Here is a 13,484-nt window from a genome sequence, read left to right as displayed (position 1 = left end):
ATTTTGCCCTTTCTCCCAGTTTCTCTAGTTATTTTTCCAGCTAGACCCGCCTGGGGCTATTTCTGCTTCCTCCTTGTTCGGCCTCCTGAGCAGCCTTGTGGCTTTAATTGGCCCATTTTCTGCATGCTGGAAAGATGTTTCCCTCCTTGTCCCGCTGCCCGCCCCCCACCACCCAGGAGACCTGAGAGTAAAAGCTAGAAGTGAAGCTAATTACGGAGAGAAAGCCAGACAGACAGCCCAGGAGAAAGAAAAGGGCATGGAGACAGAGACGGAGAGGCAGATGGACGGAGAGGAGGGGACAGAGACAGACAGAGGCAGGGCTCAGCAGAGGCGACACAAGAGAAGAGTGGAGAGGCTGGAGACCTAAGACAGGAAGAAAGGCAGGAGGTAAGAATGAGGGAAACATGGAAGGACAAAGAGACACAAAGAAGCAAACAGATGGATTTGTGTCCCTATTTGAGTGACAGGAGAAAGAGGCAGCCCCCAAGGTGGGGTGGGAGGGGCAGGGTCTCGGGGTCAGGGCACGGGGCGGGGGGTGGCAAGCATTGGTACGGAGGTCCCCAGCAAGCATCGCACTTCTCTGGGCCGGAGTGCAGGGCAGGGAAGATACATCACAGCGTCTCCCATCTGCAGGGGACGGGTGGCAAGGAGGGCACCGGCACCTTGCTTTGTCAGGGGTAATGTCTTACAGAGGTGCGGAGGGAGGGAATCGTTACTGGGAGTTGTGGGGATTCAAGGTGGCCAGCTTTCTCTCCTCTTTCATTTTATTTTATTTTATTTTATTTAAGATTTTATTTATTTATTTGACAGAGAGAGAAAGAGATCACAAGTAGGCAGAGCAGCAGGCAGAGAGAGAGGGGGAAGCAGGCTCCCCGCTGAGCAGAAATCTCCGTGCAGGGCTTGATCCCAGGTCCCTGAGATCATGACCTGAGCCAAAGGCAGAGGCTTAACCCACTGAGCCACCCGGGTGCCCCATCCTCTTGCATTTTAAATGAGTTAGGGTGGCAGTGAGCAAGGCTTTCCGCCCTTCCTTGTTGCTGATTCCCGAAACAAACATTTCCTGACCCCCTACTAACCATGCCCAGCCTCCTCTTGGGGCTCTGCCGATAGAGGTGATGGAGGGAAGCGGCTGCCCTCCTGCTCGAGGCCCTGCTGACATCAGGGGGTCAATGTTTAGTATCTACTGAATATACAGAATGGAGGAGAAGCGCCCCAGCCACCTTCACTATACCCTGGTATTTGCTGTAGGCAGGCAAGCCCAGAAGAGGGAGTCCCGTCCTCCACCTGGGGCAGTCAGGGACAGCTTCCCAGAGGAGGCAACAGGGGAGAGAGCCTTGCAGGCTTTCCCGAGTGGAGAAGGCAGTGAAGGAGTGCCGGGTCTGAGGGAGAGGAGGAGGGTCTGGAATGGGGGAGGGAGGCCCATGGATGAGTGGTCCTGTGCTGGATGGGCCTGCCCCGGAACCCACGGCCACAGAAGCCTTGAAAAGAGCCCTGTGCGACGAACTCTGAGACCAGCTTGTCTAGGGGTCTCAAACTCAGGGGCCCTCCGGGACCATAGGAGATAGCTCGGGTGAGACAGTAGAAAATGGTGGGAACTGGGCATACCGGGGTGCACCTTCAAATTGCAATTTTTTTATTTATTTATTTATTTTTTTTTTGGATATTTATTGGATACACCTCAGGGAGCGGTGGGCAGGACAGCAAAGGAGAAACTGTCTGCCAATTTTGCAATTTTTTTAAAAAGTAAGGTGTTGGTCAAAAGAAATGGCTAGCCAGATTGGTCCCTCTGTCCTTGCTAGGTACTGACCTCTGACCTCACCCTTCCCTACATTTCACACGGGGGAAACTGAGGCCCCGGGGGACCAAGAGCCTTGTCCAAGTGTGAGGCCCTTGTACTCATTATCTAGTTGGGTTAACACCCTCATTTACCAGGCCAGGAAACAGTCTCAGAGAGGTGAAGTTGCCAGCCGGGGATCACACAGCCTCAGGTGGAGGAGGAGCCGGCCACTTCCTCAGGCAGCATTCCTTTCAGGAAAATGACTCAGCCCCTTCCAGAACCAGCTCCTGCCCTGAGGGAAGTAGAAACCCAGGAGGAGAAGGGAACCGCTAATTGCCTGAGCAGACTAATTGGCCGTGGGAGGGGGCGTGGGCCGAATGAGAGGGTAAGAGCCAGCAGGGGGCGGGTGGCGGTAGTGGAGGGGGACAATGAGGCAGCCCCAGGGGAATGTGTGCTCTGGCTCAGGGACCCAGCTGACCAGCTGACCGAGACCCACAGCTGCCAACCAGCTGCTGGGCAGGGGCCTGGGCCTGGAGGGGAGGGGGCTGGGAGGGTTGGGGGAGGTTGGGGGCTTGGGGGCCCTGCTCTGCCTCTAAGGCCCAGATCTCCCTCGCCTGGGGCCTGCTGAGCTGCTGATTACCTGCCAAGCTGGACTTTAGAGAATAATCATCGCAACGAATAATAATGTCTCCCACCAGCTCTGAGCTTTTAATGTGTTCAGCTACTAGCAAGCAGCCTGGTCTCATCTGGAGAGCACGGGCAGTGGGGTTTGTGGCTGTCCCCAAGAACAGGAAAGGGTCCAACAGAGGTCAAAGACAGCTGCGTTTACCAACCTGAGCCTGTTTCCTCGACTGTAAGGAGACGTTGTTCCCTGCCCCGTGTATCGACCTCTCCCATGCTCTCACCCCACGCCGCACCCACCACCCACATACTCATCCTTACAGTCCAGACCCACAGAACTTTTGGTCTAGCTTTCTGAGATCTCAGCCTTTGTTCTGCATCAAATGCCAACCTGTTCCAGGCTCAAGTCTTCCCCTGAACGGCTCTGCATCCTACAAAACCCAGTACCGTGGCACCTGGGTGGCCCAGGGGGTTAAAGCCTCTGCCTTCAGCTGGGGTCATGATCCCGGGGTCCTGGGATCGTGCCCCGCATCAGGCTCTCTGCTCAGCGGGGAGCTTGCTTTCACCTTTCTCTCTGCCTGCCTCTCTGCCTACTTGTGATCTCTGTCTGTCAAATAAATAAATAAAGTCTTTAAAAAAAAAAAAGACAAAAAAATAAAAAACACCCAGTACCACCTTCTCCGTGAAGCCCTCCTGGATTACCTTCCCACAGGGTTAATCACTCCCTACTCCGGGCTGCCACTGATCTGTGTACATCACAGGAAGATAGTCTATCTTTGCCTGTCTCTCTTCCCTTCCCCCAGGTCTGGAGCTTCCTTGAGACCAGGGAGACTGGACCTTACTCACCGCTGCATTCCCAAAGCCCAGCACAAGCCCAGCCCCCAGTAAGTACTCAAGAAATAGTTCTTTGATCCAGGGGTCCCACCAGCCTTATGGGTGGTGTTTTCTATGTCTGTTCCTTCCAGTAGCCTCTCCAGGGCAGGTCTGAGCCCTGCTTGTCTTCACATACAGTACCGGAGCAGAGGGAGTCTTCAAGAAGGGCTCTTGGGTAGGTAAATGAACCAAGGAACGGTGCTTTGTTCATTGTGAAGCGAATCAAAGCAGAAGGAAAGACAAAGGAAGGAATCCCTAGATGGAAAAGCAGAGGAACCACCATTCAGAGTTTGTCCTCGAGGGGGAGGGTATATCTGCCTGCTTGTCTGTGCACAGATGTCTGCGTCTGTGTATCTGGGTGTCATTTGCGGGACTGTGTGTGCGGGCAGGTCAGAGTGTAGCTGTGGTTTGCTGGCGAGCGTGCGTGTGTTGCTGTGTGTGGTGTACGGGTATTACTGTACTATTGGGTGTGAGTGTCATGTGTCTAGAGTTGGTGGGTAAGTCGTGTGCGTGTAACTGTACATGTGTCTATGGTTTGTGTGGGGGTGTGTGCCTACATGTGTGAGTGTGTGTAGGCGGAGTGTTGCATCAGGGTTTAGAAGACGAAGTAGGAGGGAGAAGAAAATACAGAACTTGCGATTGTCAAATGCCAACTGCAGACAGCAAGAATGCACAGGTGTTCCCAGCAGAGACCTGAGCACAGACCCCACAAATCCCATCCCCAGTGTGGACTCATTCATTCCTTGCTCCCCAGTGGGCCCATGTGGACTCTGCTGGGTTCCCGCTGGTTGCTCAGGACCTGATGCGTCTCCTTCTCCCAGGAGTGCTGTTCTCCTGGGAGAAGACAGACAGTAAACAGTCACAGAAATGCATGTGCGATCTGGACGGGGGTGGGGGCTGGGGGGCAGTGGTGTGGAAGCACAAAGGAGGGAACCCTATGGCAGCTGGGAGGTCAGAGCCATTTCCCAGAGGAGGTGCCTTCCCAGCGGAGCCCCAGGACAAGTGTCTGGTACGTGTGGCTGCCATGGGCCTCCATGTGGGGCTCCCTGCCCCTCCTCCCCTCGCTGGAACCCCTGCCTTTGCAGGCACCTGCCTCACTCCTGCTGTCCACCCTCCCAGCAGGCCCTACAGGGAAGAGGACTGTTCTAAATAAGGAGAGGGAGAAAAGGCCAGGGCTGAGAGAATGTGGAGGGCTCCTGGCACTTCCTCTCCTGGCAGGACTTGGGCCACAAGCCCCTGGCTTCTGGAGCAGTGGGCACGCTGGTGTGGACGTGTTTGCGTGTGTTCAGCCTAGCTCTTAGCCTCGCGGCTCCTGGAAGACAGGGGAACATCTGCCATGGTCTCCCCCTGCCCTGACTCCCCAGCAGGTCAGGGATGGCCGCTAGAGGCTCAGGAGGCTGGACAGACTTGCATATTCGACTGCCAGTGTGGACCAGAAGCCTGATGTGGTTGACAAGGGCAGCTGGTCAATCGACCAGACACTGGGAGAGAAAAGATCAGGCTTCTCTGACTGATATAATTTTAAATCCTTATTCACATGCAGGTCTAGAGTTCATTTTTTTTTAATTTCAAGAAAAAAAGCTTGATAGAATTAATGTGATGTAATACATGAGGCAGAATCCTGAAGGCTTTCAGTTCCCCTCAGTGCCCCTGACTCTCACTGAGGCCCCTACCATGCACCTGGATCCGTGTGGCACCCACAGAGCTGGGCCGCAGACCAAGGGCAGGCTCCGTGTGCTTGCAGGAGAATCTGGATGAGCGTCCTAGAGAAGGTACTATTCAAGCAGCACTCTGAAGGAGGAAAGATGTTTCTGAGGAAGAGATCAGCATGTTCAAAGGCCCAGAGGTGGGACTAGGCAGGAAGTTATTCAACAATAGTAAGCAGCACCCTTTTGCCCAAATATGGGCCAGTCCAGGGAGGCATGAAATGTGGCAGTGGACTCAATGGGAAGACCTCACGGCACCTCTGGGCTCCAGTCTTCTGGGACCTGTGGTGTGGTCTTGCTCCGTTCCCTTCTCCTCTGTGTGAGCTGGTTTGTGGCTGATGGAACCAGAGAGTGGAAATGGGGCAGCCAGGACTGAGATGTGGTGTGCACTCGTCCCTGCCTGCTGTGCCCGGGGCCGCAGACGCTGGCCTTTAGCTCCTGGGGAGCTTCTGTGCTGTCAGTTTTGAGACTGCACGATGTGGTGTAGAAGGGCTCAGGCCAGGTTCAGACCCTAGCTCGGCCCTACGCTGACTGAATCCTGGTACAAGGTCCCTAAGTTTTTCCGCCATGGAGACAGCATGAATTCTCATCAGGGTGCCGTCGCGAGGGTTCAGTGAGCTCGGACCAGGCACGGGGTCCCTAGCCGCAGCCCCCACTCCGGCGTTGCTGCATATGGGGCTCGAGGCAGCCACGATTGCTGGATTGCTGCCATTGTCCCTGGATTGCTGCCTTACCTGGTTTAACCGGCTCTCCACACTGGACATGGGGACAGTGTGTGCGGGAGACGCAAAGTCGTTCCCGGGGTCTCAGTGACTAAGCAGAGCCGGAGTTCACCGTCGCCTGAGTTTACTGTTCCCAGAGCTTGAGGTATCGCAGCAAGTTATGGGCATGTGCTTGCTGGGACAATCCTCTAAGTGTTCAAGATGGAAACTCTGTCGTCCTGCTCTGTGAAGGGGCGAGCTGATCTCCGGTCCCTCCCAGCTCTGCTGACTGTGACTGTCACCCCCAGTGCTGGCCCAGGGGAGTTAGTTAGTCCTGGCCGTGGGGAATGGTCACTACCCCCTCGTCTCTGGCACACAGTCTGTCTCCCCCTTCCTGGGGCCTAGTGTGTCTATAATCTCTGCTGCACGGCTCCTCCCTGTGCTCTCCTGGGCCCTTACTGCTACCCCTTCTCAGGAGCTCTGACTCCAGCCTGCGGTCTGGGAATTCTCAGGGCAGACTGTGGGCCCCTTAGGAGACCTGCTCCGGCCTCTGGGTGGGCTAATTCCGGCAGCCTATGTGAGCTTTCCGGGACACTCTGGAGCCAGATGGCCTGGGTCTGAGGGGCCTCAGGAGAGACGAGGCCTCCTGCTTTGCAACCAGAACCTCTTCCAGATCTGCCCTGGTGCTCCCGGTCCTTCGGGACAAGATCCAAGGAGGAGTTCCCAAGGTGGTTCAAAGCCCACCTGCCCCAGAATCACCTGGGGCTGGGGGAGGGGCAGGCTCATGAAACATGCCATTCTCTCCACCTTGCAAGGGCAAGTCTGGGGTGGGGAGGACCCTGGTGAACTGGGAATCCTTGTGGTAGCAAGCTCCCCGGGTGAGCCCTGTGCATTCAGGTTGGAGAAGCTCGGGGTCCAGGGGCAACAGGGCTGGGGAAGCCCTCGGTATCAGGAATCCTAGTACAGTTTGCATGTCAATGCCCCACTTCCTGGAAGACACCAGGGAGTCAGTTTGTCCCGATGAGCAAGCCTGCCACTGAACCTTCTCTTCTACCCAGCTGCCTACACTGCTCACACATCCCCGCAGTTTCTAAATTCAAAATGGGGCCATTTGAGCTGTGTGTCAACTCTCTTTCCCTAGGCACCAGCCTAGGGAGGCTGCCCACTGGGGAGGCGTCCGGGGTCCCCTTCTTCTGAGGCTTACAGGCAGGGCACGAGGAAGTCACGGGAGAGCCCACCGCAGGCCAGGGGTGCTGGCTTTCCTGGCCTAGAGCTTGCCCCTGACTTTCTGGACCCAGCAAGGGTCTCCTAAGCCCCTTTCTGCCAGAAGTCCTGTGCTTTTCCCCCATCCCCAGTGACAGTTGGGGGGCCAGTGGGCTCACCTGCTGGGGGACACCTGTGGCGGGCCCTGGGGCTGGTGCTGGCAGGGGGTGGGGAAGTCTGACACCCACTCTGGCCCCTGCAGATGGTCCAAAGCTTTACTCACTCAGCAAGCATTCTTTAACACCTGCTGAGTGTGGCTTGCTGTGCTGGGTGCTGGAGGGGGGAGGGTGGGGGATGGGGCACTGTTTGGGGGCGTAGAAAGAAATAGAAGACTGGGGGAGTGGAGAAGCCCACACGCAGGTTTAGAACAATCACTGAGCAGACTGCCAGGCAAAGCGAAACACACTCATCTAAATCCAGGCTGAACGCTTGTTCGGCAGGCCCCCGGGGGAGGGGGGCGCAGGGGTGGGTGGGGGATGGATCTCAGAGGTGTAGGATGTATGCTGGGGTGGAGGGGCAGGAAGGAGGCAGGGCAAACAGGACTTGAGTTCTAGTCCTGTGGCTCCCGTGCTCTTGCTGTGTGGCCTTGGGAAAGTCCCTTACCCTCTCTGAGTTTCCGTTTCCCACACTCCGGTCCCTTCCCGCATCTCTAGGCTCTGGAAAATGGCAGACTTAAACCAAGCTTGCCTGACACCAAGTGAGGGATATGGCTTCTTGATCATCAGAGTAGATTCTCAGCTGAAGGTTTGATAGATCAGCCCAACAGGCAGTATAAGGTAATGGTTAGAGACCCTGTGATTTGGGGCCACAGACTTCCATGCAAAGCCAGCTACATCACTGACATATCAATGCCCCCTGCGGAGTGGGTAGATCTCCAGCATCCTTGTGGGGAGGATCACATGATAGTCTGGCCAGGGCTGGGCACCCCAGGATGGAGTGGAGGCCCTGCTTTCCCCTGTGCTTTTATTCTTCGTTAATTGTAATATCTCGTTTGGAGAGGGGGATTTCAAAGAGTATAAAAGTGGAGGGAGGTCTACTTCTCAGAAACACAGCACGGAGTCTGGGGTCTGAGGGGTTCCAGGACAAAGGGGCCAGGCACAATGCCCGGCAGGCAGTCAGCTCTTCCCGCGGCTCAGAGGCTCTGCTCATCCCTCTGATTCCTCCCCAGGCCATCTGCCGCGGACTCCTTTCCTACCTTCCTCTTCTGCCATGCTAGCTTCCTGGAGACAACTGGTGCCCTCCATTTGGCCCAGTGTCTAGCTGAGCCTCTCCCCACAGCAACCTGCTCTTGGGCTAAGCCTGATCCCTCTCCTGATGGGGCTGCCGGTAGTTTAGGAGCTCTATGCACAGGGTCTAAAATTAGAGACCCATGTTCTAAATCTGGTTGATCTTCACTGGCTGTGTGATCTGGGACACACCGCTTCACCTCTCTGTGCTTCAGCTGCCTCCTCCATTAAAAGACAAATGAACCCACATCACCATCGGGCTCGTAGAGATGAAATGAACCGGTGCGTATAAAGCACTTCGCACGTGCTAAACCCTCCCTCTACCTGTTGCTCTTCTTGGGGTTGAAGCCCCGGGGCTGTTGGATCTGTTTCCTTACCTTCCACAGAGCGGTCTCCCTGCCTGGACCAGTTGTGAGTGCGTGCTCTAAACAGAAGGTGAGAGATGAGGCGTCCGGGGAGAGCCTGCCTGGATGTCATCAGCGTGCTGGGCCTACAGATTGTCATGGAATGAGGCGCTTGCTGATGCCTGCAGGGCCGCCTGGCCCATACCAGGACCCGGAGTGCAGGGCCCCAGTAAGGGAGCCTGCTGGTGGGGGGCTGAGCTCAGCAGGGAGGGCTCTCCCCAGAGGAACAAGCATGGAGCAGGCATGAGCAACAAGCAGCTTGAGCCAGACTCAGCAGAGAGAGAAGAAGAAGGCGGCACGTGAGACTTAAAATTCTTCCCCTGTTCTCTGCATCCCCTTCCTCTTCTCCCTCAAGGCTCCCCGCCTTCCTCGGAAGGAGAAGTGATCTTACCAGGACCCAGCAGAAGAGAAAACCCAGTCCAGGAGCATTTTACATAGATGTCTTGAAGAGCTGTTACATCCTAAGGGTGCAAAAGAGGGAAGATTCCATCCACTTCAAAACTCCTGACTTGGGGCACCTGAGTGGCTCAGTGGGTTAAGCCTCTGCCTTCGGCTCAGTTCATGATCCCAGGGTCCTAGGATCGAGCCCCACATTAGGCTCTCTGGTGGGCAGGGAGCTTGCTTCCCCCTCTCTCTCTTTGCCTGTCTCTCTGCCTACTTGTGATTTCTTTCTGTCAAATACACAAATAAAATCTTTAAAAAAAAAACAAAAAACAACTCCTGACTTAAAGGATAAATACGTGTATGTGGGGTCAGAAGCGAAACATGCAAATGTAAACATGTGGTCAACCTTGTGTGAGCATAGCCAGGTGAGGGAAGGGGTGTGAGCATTGCCAGGCTGCAGAGATTGGGCCAAGGAGCTGGCGACACATAAGCCCTTGTGGGTTTTTTGGTTCTTTTTTTTTTTTTTTTTTTTTTTTTTAAGCCCACGAGAGAGAACCAGGAAACAGGATTCTGGAAGGCCCCCAGAGGCACCAAGAATCCAATAACAACCGAGGGGAAATTTCCTACCCTCAGCAACCTCAACCAACCAGCCTGTAACTGCCCCCTGTGGGGGGAGGGTAGGCAGCCCCAGTTAACTAGGGTCATAGTTTTTCTTTGTGGGTGCCTGTCTTCGAACTCCAGGAGGATTTGGGGTCACACGTAGACAAACTTAAGGGAATCCAAACCACAGTATTTTATTTCCTGTTCTGTGCTCACTTGCAATGCTAAGATAATTTGGCCCATTAAAGTGAGAGTCTCATCATTCTAATTTAAAATATAATTGGGTAATTAACTTCAGCGCGTGAGTTTAAGCTGGAATCTTTCAAAGCTTAGGCTCGGGGTAGAATATTTAAGAGAACTTTAGGTTCACCACCTACACTCCTTGAATTCACTGGATGTGAAAGAATTAAGGATCCAGGGAGATTTCCTTAAAACTTAAAAACAGGCAGATAGATTAGAAGGGGAATTAACCGATGAGTCCAAGAATTTTTTGGAGCTGTCCCCTTACACTCAGAAAAGTCCCACAGCCCAGGGATCCAGAACCGGATGGAGAATTCTAGCATTGTTTAGACCCCAGGAGCACCCCTGCTCCCCCTTACCTCCCCTTCTGGCCTTTCCCCCTCCAGCGGAAGCCACTCACCCAAAACATCAAGTTTATAAATGCAACAAGGATTGTTTGAGGCCCCCGTAAATATTCAAGTTTGTAAACAGGACTAAGTCATTCAAAGACTTCTCAGAAGGGGTTGCTAAAACCTGCTCCAAACAAACAAGAAAGATTCGCAAGCCACTGAACAAGCTTCGAAGCGAGCCAGGGTTGAGAAAGGTCAGCTGAAAAATTGAACTCTCATTCAACTCAAAGAAAACCTATGAGTACGTAGTCTTTTCTGGGCACAACCACCACTTGGGGAACGGTGCCAAAACTTCAATGAGCTCGCTCAAGTCCGGTTCAAAGTTAGAGTCCCAAGTCCTGAAGGAATTTTCCTCAAATTACCGCCGCCATGTCTAATTACTTGCCTCAGGGGGCGGGCGCAGGCATAATAGCCAAGGCTCACTTAAAGGATCTTGCTTTCTTCTTGAAATGACATTAAATTGCCTCTGACCTACTTCAAAGTGCTTCAGATCGATGATGTGACATATCTTTTATGTTACTTTTAAACTGTGCTTGAGGGCAGTTAGTTAAAGCCAAGAGGAGTACAGACTCTGGGGATGGATGGTTAGGATCCTTCTAGAATCTCCTCTGAATTCAGCACTAGAATACTGTTGCGTCTGCCTTGGATAGATCTTCCAAGCAGAAACATCTCACCAGAGACCAGGGTCTTTGTGGAGTTACGTGGCGGGTTGTTTGGGATCTCCACCACCCTCATTAGTTAATATGTAATGTGTGCTTGCTAAGAAATGTGTGTGTGTGTGGCCACATTTGGTGGGAGGTACGCTTTTGTTGTAACTTCTCCTAGGTGGTCAGGTTGTGGGAGAGGAGAGTCTGAGTTCCTCTCTCTCTCTACCTGTAAGAAGTTATTGGTATTGGTGGAAGCGAGTCCAAAATTTGTGGATGACTCGTGTGGTTCAGCAGGGAAGCCCGGTGGTGGTGGGATGCCAGAGAGCAGTTGGGAGACCTACCTTGAGGTGCGAATGCCCGCATCCCACCCCCACTGTGACACCCCCCCACCCCCCCACCAGCTGTCATCTGCTCCAGCTCTGAGTGGCAGCTCTGAGTGGCATGTGCATTTGGGTCTTAGCTCCCTTAGGCTATGAAAACGTACCCCGGGGCTCTTCCCCTCACCCCTGGCCAATCCCAGCCAGGACCTGGACATTCGGGCTGGGGTGGGAATTTCTTTTCCTTATAGTGGGTCTGGGGCTCCTGCTAGACCCACCTGTCTTCTCCTTCAGTTGATGTCAAGCATTGCACAGCCCGTATCTCAGCGACAGCATCCAGGTTGGCTGGAAGGGTCAGCAACTTCCTCTCAAAGTTCTCCTTGGAGGTCCTTAGGAAAATGGCTCTTTGGAAGACAAGACAGCAGGTACTTAGCACAGTGCCTGCCCATCCTACACGACTTCCTTCCTCCTCCCTCCCTCTCTCCCTTTCTTTCATCCGGAGTGCAAAGCTCTCTAGCCCCAAATTAAGTATGAGCCAATCACACATCCCATTTCATAACTTAATTCTCTGGGACCCACACTCAGCTATAATGGATGCTTTTTCTTCCTCGACTCTCCCCTGCAACAGAACAGCTCCAACTGGGGCCTGCCTGAAGAAGACATCCCCTTTGGGTCTAAACCCCCAAGCCCCCTCCAGGCAGCCCCCAGCTGCACCAACAGTAAAACCCCTCCCTACACCCCCACACAAATCTCCAAGAGCTTCTAGAACATTCTAGACCACAACAGGAGCAGCCTGTCCTTGAACATTCCCCCCCGCCACTACCCTCGGAGGACTCCTTCCACTCTGACACCCACAGGCGTTCTAATAGTTTCCTTCCCCCAGCTGAGCCCCGGGCCAGGCCAACAGGGAGACCTCCATTGTCTTCATATCCGCATCCATCTGCTGGCCTCCTTGCCCTCGGAGCCAACCAGACAATCAAAGTCATGACGCTAGCAATTGGTTCCTCGGAGGAAAACAACTCACACAATATGGGGAATGCAGCTGGTTGCGGAGGAAAAAGGTAGGCCAAAGGGGGTGCTATTTTTGGAACAATTTTCAAAGGTAACGTGTAAATATGGTCCTTTCGAGGGCTCTTTCCAGAAGACACTGAAGGAAGAGGTGTCAGGTTAGTCTGGTGTCAAATGGCTGTCGAACGAGTTCTGAGGGTCAGGAAGGTGTTTAAAAGGCCTTTTATTTGCGCCCAGCATTTCTGTGGCACCAGGACAAGGCTCCCCTGCTCACCAGGACTTGATCTCCTGTCTCCCGCCTTTCCTCGCACCCAGGCGCTCCTTGACTTCAGGACGTGGATCTTCTGGGAGGTGACAGTAGACAGCCCCTCCTTCCTGCCTCTCACACATGCCACTTATCCAGTGGCCGCCCATACTGTCACTCCCTTTCTAACCTTAGGGGTCACTTTGTCCACAACATCCAAGCTTCCAGGGTCTTACTAGGAACTGGGCATTTTAACGCATCCAGCTGGGGCTCAGGCTCTGCTCTTTGACACCGTCCCTCCCTCCGGGTTCTGTGAGATTTCCTTAACCTTTTAGGATGCGGCAGAATTCAGGATCCTAAAAAGAGCATTGGTTTGGGGTCAGAAAGTCCTGATCCCTTGAACTATTAGCTGTGTGACTCTGGGCCAGTCACTTAACCTCTCTGAGCCTCCGTTTCCTCATTTGAGATGTGGAGTTTTGGAGAGTCCTTCTGGGGGTTAGCCTTCTCAGGGACCACGTCAATTTCTGCTCAAAACACGGTGGTCCTTCACCCTGTCCGCCCACCTTCCCCTAGTCTCTTGCTAGGTGCGGAGGGATTAAGGGCCCAGGGCTGCCTGGTGAAGCTGAGCTGGCTCTGATGCGAGGGCTGCGGGGCGGGCGCAGCTGAGGGCCGTCTCTGCCAGCCACGCCGTGGGCTGTGTTTCTGTTAGAGCCGGAGAGACCCCTACCCCAGAGTGCAAAGAGTTCCCTGCGTCTCCGCCTCACTGTGGGGAGCAGCCCAATCCAGGGGGCCCCGGGGCGGAAGTGGGGGTAGGGGTAAGCATTGCAGTCAAGGATGTCATCCTTCTGAGCCAGGAGCTGTCATTAGTTGTTCTGACCCATAATTGGGCTGTAACAACCCTCTGACCCAAAGATGAGCTTGGGGACCGTGATTATCCGTGATTAGCCTCTGCGTGCCTCGGAATGCTGATTCCACGCTGTCCTCTCTTCTCCCGCCCCAGCCCTTCCTGAGGAGCCTGGAGGAGCCAGCCAGAAAGACGCAGACAAGAGCTTCTTGCTCAGAGACCTGCCTAGAAATGCTCTTG

The 13,484-nt window shown here is 54.1% G+C and overlaps 1 long non-coding RNA gene across 1 annotated transcript; it reads left to right on the top strand.

Annotated features, from left to right (window-relative positions):
- The first annotated feature begins 2,079 nt into the window (after nucleotides 1–2,079).
- LOC116856962 lies at nucleotides 2,080–9,123 on the top strand. Its single transcript, XR_004380658.1, has 3 exons — nucleotides 2,080–2,162; nucleotides 3,202–3,282; nucleotides 8,927–9,123. It is a non-coding gene; the product is annotated as an uncharacterized LOC116856962 (long non-coding RNA).
- The last annotated feature ends 4,361 nt before the right edge of the window (nucleotides 9,124–13,484 follow it).

This window comes from Lontra canadensis, unplaced genomic scaffold (genome assembly GCF_010015895.1).
Source record: "Lontra canadensis isolate GAN:19392208 unplaced genomic scaffold, GSC_riverotter_1.0 scaffold115, whole genome shotgun sequence".
NCBI lineage: Eukaryota > Metazoa > Chordata > Mammalia > Carnivora > Mustelidae > Lontra > Lontra canadensis.
Note: the sequence above shows the minus strand (reverse complement) of the source record. Positions and strands in the feature narration are given on the sequence as shown.